This window comes from Neomonachus schauinslandi, chromosome 5 (assembly GCF_002201575.2).
Source record: "Neomonachus schauinslandi chromosome 5, ASM220157v2, whole genome shotgun sequence".
Lineage (NCBI taxonomy): Eukaryota > Metazoa > Chordata > Mammalia > Carnivora > Phocidae > Neomonachus > Neomonachus schauinslandi.
The window spans coordinates 116,150,797-116,161,627 of NC_058407.1; positions in this window are offsets into that span (position 1 = coordinate 116,150,797).

Sequence of the window (10,831 nt, forward strand, 5' to 3'; positions counted from 1 at the left end):
AAAAATATTTTTTCCACTTACCTTTACCTTATCAGTACCTGAAAGTTATAAATTATTACTATAGAGAGAAAAAAATAGAAAAAGAAATGTTTCTAACACATCAACTTTCCACATGGAGAAAGAATTGGTAATGAGAATTCTAAGGAGAAATGTACACTTTGAAAGGATATATCTAATGAGACACAGATGGGGTTAAAGAAAAAAGTTGAGGAATTTTTATCTAAAATTCTGAGCTCATGGGGTGCCTCGGTGGCTCAGTCGGTTGGTTAAGCATCTGCCTTTGGCTCGGGTCATGATCCTGGAGTCCTGGGATTGAGCCCCACATCGTGCTCCTGGCTCTGCGGGGAGCCTGCTTCTCACTCTGACTCTCTCCCCTCTCATGCTGTTTCTCTCTCTCAAATAAATAAATAAATAAAATCTTAAAAAAAAAATTCTGAGCTCACAATTAGAGGATACTAAAAAATATACTGTAACCTTTTTTCTTATTTATTTATTTCCTCAACATCATTCATTTGCACTTATAAATCTTAAACATAAAAAGGGAATATAGGGCGTTGGGTGGCTCAGTTGGTTAAGCGACTGCTTTCAGCTCAGGTCATGATCTTGGAGTCCCGGGATCGAGTCCCACATTGGGGGGGGGGTCTGCTCAGTGGGGGGTCTGCTTCTCCCTCTGACCCTCCCCACTCTCATGTGGTCTCTCTCATTCTCTCTCTCAAATAAATAAATCTTTTTAAAAAATAGGAATATAAATTTGAGCCATATTTTTAAAAATTCATGTATTTAATTATGACACACTATGCACATTACTTATAACATTCCATTATACAGAATTCCATCTGTCTGCTCATTTATTCACATTCAAAAAATACTAAATTGCTTCTTCCAAGCAAGACTTTATTCTAGGTGTTCCAGGAGATGGACAATTACATTTCCTAACATCCAGTAGCTTATAATGATGCAGGGGCTTTAAATGAATATTTAAATAAGAATGAAATTTTAAATTGTAGAATCTGATACAAAGATTTAGTAGATATTTTTAAAAACTGTAATATAAAAGATTTCTGAAATTGGACATTTTACCATATGGGTACGAAGAGCCTCTGCTTCTAGAGCTGATTATTATTTTAGGCAAAACATGTATTCTTCACTTAGATAAAGTTTTAACTATACTCTTAACGGAATTATTTTGAAAACACAGTGGAATACCTTTGCAATATAAATTTTGAGAAACAATTTAAATTTCTGAATTTCCACAATTTCTAATATTATTTTAGTCTAAATGTACAACAAAGGATAAAAATAGAGAAAAAAGTCTTTTGTAAAACTATATGTTACCAAGGAAAAAATGTCCAGAATAATTGAATCCACTAAAGATTTCATTTAGGCATGAGTATTATAAATGTCATATTAAGAAAGAAAGAAAGAAAGAAAAGTCATGTTAAGATAACTTAAAACTCACAGAAAAATCCTTATCCTTGACCAAATATCTTATTTCCTCCATTATGGAAAAGCTTTTCCCAATATAATTTTCCTGTCATTATGTATTTTCCAGCCCATTTTTTTTCAGCCTCCACCTTCAGTATTTACCAGAGTAAAAAAAAAAAAAAAAATTTCTACAAAATGGTTTGTTCTGACCCACTTTCCATTACAAACATAAAATGATGATACGTAGGCCACTGCTAAATTTTAAGAATAAATAATACACAAACTAAATTCAGAGCAGGAAAACAAATTTCACAAGAGTACTTTACCTTGATATCAAAATTAAAGTCTTCATCATCTGATGTAGGCCATGAATCATCAGTACCAGGTTTAATAGAAATACTTTAGAGCAAAAACATCAACAAAAACAAGTTCATTAAAAAGAAAAATCGAATGAAAGGTCAGCTATTTACTGAATGAAGTTTCTTGATATACTTAAAATTTGGCCTCTGTTTTTGTTAAGTTTTTATTTTAAATCCTATATCATTAACATACAAGTGCTATATTAGTTTCATGTATACAATATAATGATAGGGCAATTCCATACATCACCCAGTGCTCATCATGACAAGAGCATTCCTTAATCTCTGTCTCCTATTTCACCCATTCCCCCACCCATCTCCCGTCTGGTAACCATCAATTTGTTCTCTATCGTTAAGAGTCTGTTTCTTGGTTTGTCTTTTTTTTTTTTCCCTTTGCTCATTTTTATTGTTTCTTAAATTCTACATATGAGCAAAATCATATGGTATTTGTCTTTCTCTAACTGACTTCACTTAGCATAATACTCTCTAGTTCCACCCATTTCATTGTAAATGGCAAGATTTCATTCTTTTCTATGCCTGAATAATATTCCATTGTGTATGTATATCACTTCGTTACTCATTCATCTATCAATGGACACTTGGGCTGACTCTTGTAAATAATGCTGCAGTAAACATAGGAGTGCATGTATCCCTTTGAATTGGTGTTTCCGTATTTTTTGGTAAATACCCAGTAGTGCAATTATTCGATTATAGGGTAGTTCTATTTTTAACTTTTTGAGGAAACTCCATACTGTTTCCCACAGTGGCTGCACCAGTTTGCATTCCCACCAACAATCCAGGAGGGTTCCTTTTCCTCCGCATCCTCGCCAACACTTGTTTCTTGTGTTTTTGATTTTAGTCATTCTGACAGGTGTGCAGTGGTGTCTCATTGTAGTTTTGATTTGCATTTCCCTGATGATGAGTGATGTTGAGCATCTTCTTACGTGCCTGTTGACCATCTGTATGTTTTCTTTGGAAAAATGTCTGTTCATGTCTTCTGATCATTTTTTCAACCGGGTTGTGTTTTGGGTGTTGAGTTCTATCAGTTCTTTGTATTTGTATATTAACCCTTTATCAGATATGTCATTTGCAAAGATCTTCTCCTATTCATAGGTTGCCTTTTCATTTTGTGGACTGATTCCTTCACTGTGCAAAAGCTTTTGATTTTGATGTAGTCCCAATAGTTTATTTTTGCTTTTATTGCTCTTGCCTCAAGAGACATAATTAGAGAAAAACAAACAAACAAAAAAACAAAAAACCACTGCTACAGCCAATATCAGAGAGATTACTGCTTGTGCTCTCTTCAAGTATTTGATTTCAGGTGTCACATTTAGGTCTTAAACCCATTTTTGAGTTTATTTTTAAAGAAAGTGGTCCAGTTTCATTCTTTTGCATGTAGCTGTCCAGTTCTCCCAACACCATTTGTTGAAAAGACTGCTTTTTCTCCATTGGTTATTCTTTCCTGCTTTGTCAAAGATTAATTGACCATATAGTTATGGGTTTATTTCTGGGGTTTTCTGTTTTATTCCACTGATCTATATTTGTTTTTTGCCAGTACCATACTGTTTTGATGACTACAGCTTTGTAATATAACTTGAAATCTGGAATTGTGATACTTCCAATTTGTTTTTCAATATTGCTTTGGCTATTCGAGGTCTTCAGTGGTTCCATACAAATTTTAGGATTGTTTGTTCTAGTTCTGTGAAAAATGTTGGTATTTTAATAGGCATTGCATTAAATCTGTAGATTGCCTGGGGTAGTATAGACATTTTAACAATATGTGTTTTTCCCATCCATGAGCATGCAACGTCTTTCCACTTCTTCTGTCTTGACACAATTTCTGTCATCAATGTTTTATACTTGTTAGAGTACAGGTCTTTCAAAATTTGGTCTCTGTTTTAAAAAAGGTTTTCGTTATCTATCTTGCCTCCACCTCTCCGAAGATGTGAAATACCTAGTAAAGACCCAGTCTTAGTTCCCATAACTAAGAGTGACAGGCAAGGAATTCTCTGAAATGTTTCAAAGTTAATTGTTCAAAAGTTAACCACAATGAATTATCGCCTTACACCTGTCAGAATGGCTAGAATCAAAAACACAAAAAACAAGTGCTGGTGAGGATGTAGAGAAAAAGGAACCCTTGTGCACTGGTGATGGGGATAGAAAATGGTGTGAAAAACAGTATGGAGGTTCCTAAAAATATTAAAAATAGAAATACCATATGATCCAGTAATTCCATTACTGGTTACTTACTTTCCCAAAGAAAATGAAAACACTGATTTGAAAAGATATATGCACCCCCATGTTTACTGCAGCATTATTTACAACAGCCAATATATGGAAACAACCCAAGTGTCCATCAACAGATGTATCTCTTACACACACACACACACACACACACACACAAACACACACACACAGAGGAATGTTACTCAGCCATAAAAAAGAATATGATCCTGCCATTTGCAACAATGTAGATGTACCTAGAGGGTATTATGCTAAGTGAAATAGTCAGAGAAAGACAAATACTATGTGATTTCACTGATATGTAGAATCTAGAAAGCAGAACAAATGAACAAACAAAAAGCAGAAACAGACCCAGAAATAGAGGGAATTCTGTATTGCCAGAAGGGAAGGGTTGGGGGACAGACAAAATGGGTGAAGGGGAATGGGAGGTTCAGGATTCCAGTTATAGTAAGTCACAGGGATACAAGTACAACATAGGGAATATAGTCAATGGTATTGTAATAGCATTATGCAGTAACAGATAGTAGCTACACTTGTGGTAAGCATGTGTAACATATAGAGTTGTTCAAGCACTACCTTGTACACCTGAAACTAACATAACATCTTGTGTCAACTATGCTTTAATTAAAAGAAATAAATAAATATATAAATGTTAAAGAACAAATTTATGTTATTAGTGGGAATACTATTCCCAGATTAAAAGATTAAAAATTATAAGGTTCAAATTTTTTCCTTCACATGTCCTGCCTTATTTAGGTCTACATAAACGAGCAAGACCTTAAAAACCTTCATAGGCACTCAGATACCCAAGAAGAGAGACTGCTATAAAAACAGAGTCCGGGTAGCTGTGCCTCTATTTCCCCATACACTGCCTAATATTTTCTTTCTGTGAGTTCCCACACCTATTATCACTCTTCTGCAGGGCTCAGTGGTACTCTCCAACCTTTAAGTCTTTAGTCTATAAAAGCACAGACTCCCAAAACAAGGATAGGCTCAAATGTCCAAGAGTAGGAGCCATTTCCTGCTCCTGGAGAACAAGCGAAATGGAGTTTCAGTCATCCATGTAGTCATCTCAACGTAGACATGTTACCAACTACCCAAATAAAACTCCTGTTATTGATTTGACAGCCAGTCATACCCCACCAAACCCTACATGGACATGGGCAGGGCATCAGAGAATTAAGAAAAGAGGTGGAGTGAGGAGACCGCTACCTTGGGCCATACATCTATGTTGTGTAGAATCTCCATTCCGCCTATTACTCAAGAGGATCTAAGCCACTCTCTGTAAGTTGGGGTGGAAGTAGATGATATCACATTCTTATATGCTGTAAAAAGATTCTTCCCAGTGGCTCAAATGATTTTAATATCTCTCAACAGAAAACCTGAAGTATGCTATATGCTAGTTCATTCAATTAAACCAACAAACAAAAAAGCTGCTCAAGATTCTCTTCAACCCTCTATTTTAATATGCCTTTCTAAACAACTCCCAATATCCTGTGTCCTTCATTCCTTTGTGTGTGTGTGTGTGTGTGTGTGTGTGTATCCTTCATTCCTATAATTCATCTTTATCTAACTTATCATAAACCCCAATATTCTGACATCTTTTCTAAAACTAGTGTTTTCTAAAACCCAGTGTTATTCTTCTTGAAACTTGGCCTCTCCTGCTAATTCCTTCCTTACCCCCCTTCACTGTGTTCACAAGACCCCCTCCCCATCTTTCAATTATTAAAACATTTACCTACAAGATGAGAAAAAAGGAAAAAAACCTGAATTTAAATCTCATTTCTGTCACTTATCATATCCAAATAAGTCACTTTTAATCTCTTTTGAGTTTCAAATTCTCCATTTAAACAACCACTTGGTGAGGATGTTGAACATAGGTTGCAGTACCAGAGGGTATTTTGATTAATTCATCTCTAAGATTCCTTAAGATCCTGAAATTCTATGTGCTTTTGATTTTGTCTATAGAAACACAGAGACTATTTAGCTGGCAGAAATGGAAACAATTAATGGACTAAAAGAAACACCAAGAAAAGCAGAGAACAAAGTAAAAAAAAAAAAAATCAAGAAAAGATTATAGAAAAGTCATGGAGAAAAAGAAAAAGGTCTACAAAAAAAAGAAGAAGCTTCAAAGAACTAGTCAAGGGTACTAGCCTGGGGAAAACTAGACTGGGAAGTCAGTAAGTAGAGAATCATTTAGAAATATCCTCTAAATAGATGATAAATTTAATTAATGCAACATGGTCTACACCTAGATTACATATCCTTCACTTCTGGAAAAATCATTCATCTCAAGGAGAGCAGACATCACTATATCTAAGAATTTGCCTGATTAGGTCTTGCTTATGTAAAAAGTATGGCCATACTGTGGCCATAGGTAACTGAGATCCACCCTAAAATCTTTGACAGTAAAAACAACAGACTAGTTACCACTGCAGTAATTACCTCTAGTTATCACTAGTTGTCAAATAGATTAGGACAAATGCTTGAACTAACCTGGTTTCTTAAGAAAACTCTAAATCAGGGTTAACACATAACTAAATTTGACTGAGTTGATCTGACTAGGATCTGTATCTTAATCCCAGTGCTGCTGAGGGACAAAAGAATGGAGATGGGAGTCACACAGGCTGACAGTCAAATCATGGGTCTGCTACTCATTAACTATGTAATCACAGGTCAATTAATCAACCTCCCTGCACCACAGCTGACTAATAAAAAATAGGCTATAATAGCAGAGCTACTTTGTGAAGCTATTGTAATGACTATATAAGTAATAAGTGTCAAGCACATAATATAGTGTCTAGCCCACAGCAGAACTCAACAAATGCTTTTCTCTGCATTCCCTTAGTTAACACATAATTTGAAAGACTCCATAAAAATCCTACCTGCTTAAAGACTCTTCTTCAGAACTCTTATCTGCCACTAAAGAAAAAAGCAAAATACATTTTAAATCAACAATAGAAAAATGCAGAATATTAAAAGTATAAGACTGATGATTTGTTAAAAAGTATTCCTTCAAGATCACACCTGGAAACCACACTGGAATGAGTATTAATTATATTATTGGTAGGCAGTTAATGCATTAAGAAATCTAACTTTCTCCTCTACATTTACCAAATGCAAGAAAAGAATGGTATTTATCAGAATTTGATACCTCCAAGTGAATGTTTATAATGACCATAATTGTAACCAAACCCTATGAGACTGACGGAAACGGTATCATTAGCAGAATCATTATCATAGACCGACAATGTCAAACCTAAATAACATGATTCTTCTGGACTTCCACTACTAGGAGCAGTTAAAAGAGACTGCATTTATTTTGCTGTAACACAACAGAACTTCTCCAGCTCTTCAGCAGAGACTGTTAAGTTTAGGATGAAACATCTCATCACAAACTTTGGTCTATAGCCACTGTACTTTGCAGCATGGCAAAACATAGCAAACAGACTCTCTCTGGCCTTATTTCCAGTTGCAGGTAAGTATGAAAGATTTTAGTGATTTTAGTGATTCTGGTTTTATAAAGTATAACCTCTTGAGACTATCTACTTTCATTGCTAGAGAGTCTATCTGGACCCACCTCTTAGACCAGAATGGTACCAATGGTTAGTGCTAGGTAGTAGTACATGATGTCATTGTTCTCAACCCTCCCCATTATGTGACAAATGTCTATAGATATCACACTTTTTCAGTCTGTAAGGCATATGTCATCAGATCCTACACTGATGAACACAAAACAAAACAAAGGACAAAGAATATCTTGAATCACTACATTCAATTACCTTGGAATTTTAATTTTTTAAACATTCAAGAAGAGGGGCGCCTGGGTGGCTCAGTCGGTTAAGCGGTTAAGCATCTGCCTTCAGCTCAGGTCATGATCTCAGGGTCCTGAGATCGAGCCCCGCATCGGGCTCCCTGCTCAGTGGGGGTGTCTGCATCTCCCTCTCCCTCTGCCCCTCCCCCTCCTCGAGTTCTCTCTCTCTCTCTCAAATAAATAAATAAAATCCTTAAAAAAATAAAATAAAATAAAAATAAAAAAATAAACATTCAAGAAGATATCCACTGTATGATTGCAACTATATGACATTCTGGAAAAAGCAAAACTTTTCAAGTTAGGAGTTAAGGGTTGCGGCAAAGGGAGGGATGAATAGGCACAGCACAGAGGACTTTTAAGGCAGTGAAACTATTCCATGTCATTATACATTTGTTAAAACCAATAGAATGTACAACACCAAGACTGCACCGAAATGTAAATTATGGACTTTGGATGATAAAGATGAGTTAATGTAAATAAAACAATGTATCCCTGTGGTACAGGATGTTGACAACAGGGGAGGCTATGCATGTATGGGAACATGGGGTAATGGAAACTCTGTACTTTCTGCTATATTTTGCTGTTAACTTGAAAATGTTCTAAAAAGTAAGGTCTATTTATCGTGAAGGAAAAAAAAGGTATCCATTAAGCCTGCTATCACCATGTATTAAAGTAAGATACAGCCACCGTGAAAATTAAGATAAAGACCGAAGTAACAGAATACAGGTATTATCCACCAAATTGAAGTATATGAAAATACATAAAGCAAATAATTTTAATTGCATACTTAGGCAAGAAAATAATTGACAATTAAATAATCGAATCTTATAAACAGGGATTCACTATCATGTGAAACAAAACTGGATTATCTATATAATTAAGAATTTTTATTCTAATTTTAAATCAGAAATCATTGTTTAATCTAAGAATCATAATGAAAGTTTAATAAGGTAAAAAAAACAGATTATAATTACCTAATATTGCCCCAGTAATTTATGTACAAATACCTGTTAAATATTCACCAAAAGTCAAAAAAGTAACCAGCACTTCAATTTAATACAGATCATGCTACTGAAACCAGTACCATGTGATACCATCATATTACTTGCTGTTAAAATAAAATCTTAAAACAACAACAAAAATTAAGTCAGGGCTATAATTCCTGTGCACAATGATTCCATAGAGCAGGCCAAAGACTGCCACCATTAGATCCCACTTGAATGGCTGGCCCTTGGTTGGTATCCGGGAACTTGGATTTGGGGAGGGTTCCCACCATTCCATAGCTGGTAAGAGTGGCTGTGCCTAAGTGTTGGTACAAACCAGGTGTCTTATCCTGTATACTTGATTTCCTTCAGGGAACCTGGAATTTTGGTATACGCTAGGGAGAAGATGCCTACATGATTATCATTTCAAGAAAACTTCAGGCACTGAGTCTCTACAAGATTCTTGTATTGGCAGACAACATTTCATATGTGTTGTCATAATTTGATGCTGGAGGAATTAAGCACATAACTTGATGCTGGAGGAATTAAGCACAGCCATAGGCAGAGGATTCTTAGAAGCCTGCACTTGGTTTCCTCTAGACTTCACTCCATGCACCTTTCCTCTGTGCTGATTTTGCTTTGTATCCTTTCACCATAATAAACCAAAGGCATCAGTACAAATATGCTAAGACCTGTGAGTTCTTCTAGTGAATAACCAAATCTGGGTGTCGTTCTGGGAATCTCTAATACAACTGCATTATATGAAATTTTTATGATTTGGGTTGATATTTTATACATGATTACAGTCAGACGGTTATTTCACAGAACACCTTTCCTTGAATCTGGTTTTCTTAGTATCTGCCTTGGAGATTCCTGTTTTTCTATACCCATCTGAATAAAGGCATAAAAAGAAGAGATGACATAATGATCGGAAAATAATGTCAAACAAGCAACAATCTTATTTTAATCAGGAAAAAAAAAAGAGAATCCTGATGATTACCAAAATGTTCTACAGTATAAAATTTCCTATAAAAAAATGAAAAGATCACATAAATTTCCTCCAACTAAATAGGGATTAATTCGGGGCGCATGGGTGGCTCAGTGGTTAAGCGTTTGACTTCAGCTCGGGTCATGGTCCCAGGGTCCTGGGATTGAGCCCCACATCGGGCTCCCTGCTCAGCGGGAAGCTTGCTTCTCCCTCTCCCATTCCCCCTAGTTGTGTTCCCTCTCTCGCTGTGTCTCTCTCTGTCAGATAAATAAAAAAAAATCTTAAAGAAAATGTATCTTAAATACATAAATAAATAGGGCTTAATACCATTTTTATGGTAGTTATGAATCAATAAGGTAACTGGGATAATTATAGAAAAATACGTAACTATCATACACAGTTTAACAACACACTATTGATTATAGAGTTTTGTTTCCAGTCTTTTCCTTAATTTCTTACAGAATTAAAAGCATAGTTCACCTATTAAAGGCAGTTGTCGACAAACTAGTCAAAAAGCCAAAAATAGGATGCCTGGGTGGCTCAGTCGTTAAGCGTCTGCCTTCGGCTGAGGTCATGATCCCAGGATCCTGGGATCGAGTCCCACATCGGGCTCCCTGCTCCGCAGGAAGCCTGCTTCTCCCTCTCCCACTCCTCCTGCTTGTGTTCCTGCTCTTGCTATCTCTCTGTGTGTCAAGTAGATAAATAAAATCTCTCTAAAAAAAAAAAAAAAAGCCAAAAATACTCCATCCAAAATATGAGTTATCCGCTCCACCCTGAAAATAGTGGATTTGATCATTAAAGATCAATAGGGCTCATTTGGGGAAAAACAAAGTGAGTTATCTTATATACATAGATGGTTAAAAACTTGATAATCTAATTGGCCACATATTCTTGTTAAGTCACAGTTTACCAATTTCTGGAAAAAAAAATATAAAAGCATGTCACATTAAAAGTGTATCAGATAAAAATTTCTGACAATCCAGAAAATGCTTTCAGTCTTGGCAGACCATCATCACTA